The sequence below is a fragment of the Cynara cardunculus genome, assembly GCF_001531365.2.
Source record: "Cynara cardunculus var. scolymus isolate 2C chromosome LG 9, CcrdV1, whole genome shotgun sequence".
NCBI lineage: Eukaryota > Viridiplantae > Streptophyta > Magnoliopsida > Asterales > Asteraceae > Cynara > Cynara cardunculus.
The window spans coordinates 4,223,741-4,225,136 of NC_037536.1; the positions used below are offsets into that span (position 1 = coordinate 4,223,741).

General features: G+C 42.7%; 1 non-coding gene across 1 annotated transcript; it reads right to left on the reverse strand.

Annotated features, from left to right (window-relative positions):
- Position 1: 1 nt before the first annotated feature.
- On the reverse strand, positions 2-108 carry LOC112518771. Its single transcript, XR_003069844.1, has one exon. It is a non-coding gene; the product is annotated as a small nucleolar RNA R71 (small nucleolar RNA).
- Between the last annotated feature and the right edge of the window lie 1,288 nt (positions 109-1,396).

Below are 1,396 nucleotides of genomic sequence, written 5' to 3' on the forward strand. Positions count from 1 at the left end.
TAAATCTAGAAATGAAATCTGTCTTTTTAAACAACTGGATGATGAAGCTGTTCCTGACGCGTGGGAGAGGTTTAAAGAGCTGTTGAGGAAATGCCCACACCATGGCATTCTGTATTGCATTCAACTCGAGACGTTTTACAATGGGTTAAGTCCCATGGCAAAACAAATGCTCGATGCGACTGCAGGCGGAGCCTTTACAGCYAGTACCTACAATGAGGGATACGAGATCCTAGAAAAGATATCAGCAAACAATGGGCATTGGGCTGACCCACGTGCCCAGACACAGAAAAAGACTGCTGGAATACATGAGGTGGATGCATACACTGTATTAACAGCTCAGCTCACTTCCATGACCAATTTATTGAAAAATTTAACTTCTGGTCAGGGAGTACAGCAAGCTGCTAATTCATCTGTTCCAACAGTCCTATCTGTGCAATGTGTGTGCTGTGGTGGGGATCATTCATATGAACATTCTTCTCATAATTCTGAATCAGTAAATTATGTTCAAAACAGATCTAATCCCTACTCTAACTCATACAATGCCAGTTGGAGACAGCACCCGAACTTTTCTTGGACCAGTCCCAGTTTAAACCCACCAGTCCATAAACCACAGGAAACTTCTAATTTCCAACCGCAACATCATGGAAATAGTTCTAACTCTCAGAATCACCAACAAGGTTTTCAACACTCACAGCCACCTTTCCAGAAGAAACCTCCTCCACAATCAGAATCATCTTCTTTGGAAGTAATGATTAAAGGACTTTTTGCACAAGCACAAGCACAAAACCAAGCTTTRATAAATCAACAAAGTGCGGCCATCAGGAATTTAGAGACTCAAGTCAGTCAACTCGCGCTTAACCAGAATAGTCGAGCCCATGGAACCTTGCCCAGTAATACAGAAGTCCCTAGAGACCTAGGTAAGGAACATGTGAAAGTAGTGACCCTTAGGAGTGGGAAGGAGTTAAAAGAAAAAGTGCCCAAAGATAGTGCACCAAATTCGACAGAAGCTGATGCTACAGCATTGGTTCCTGCCAAAGAAAGACCGGTCCTACCCGTAGAGAAACAGGCTTTAGAGACCACCACTTCTGTCGCCCTAGATCAGACTTTCCATTACTCTTTCCTAAGAATGCTCTAGAAAAGTCAAAAGAAACTAAGGTTTTAGAGACCCCTAAGCTTGATGTTAACAGTTCATCTGAACCTCCGAAGGGCACCACAAAGACCCAAGGCATTCAAGACCCGTCTTGCTCAACTCATCCAAGTAAGAATGTAATAAAACCAGTACCTCCTTATGTTCCTTACCCCCAAAGGTTGAGGAATCAGAAAGAGGAACTGCAATTTAAGAAATTCTTGGATGTGTTTAAAGAATTGCACATCAACATCCCACTTGTTGAGGCAA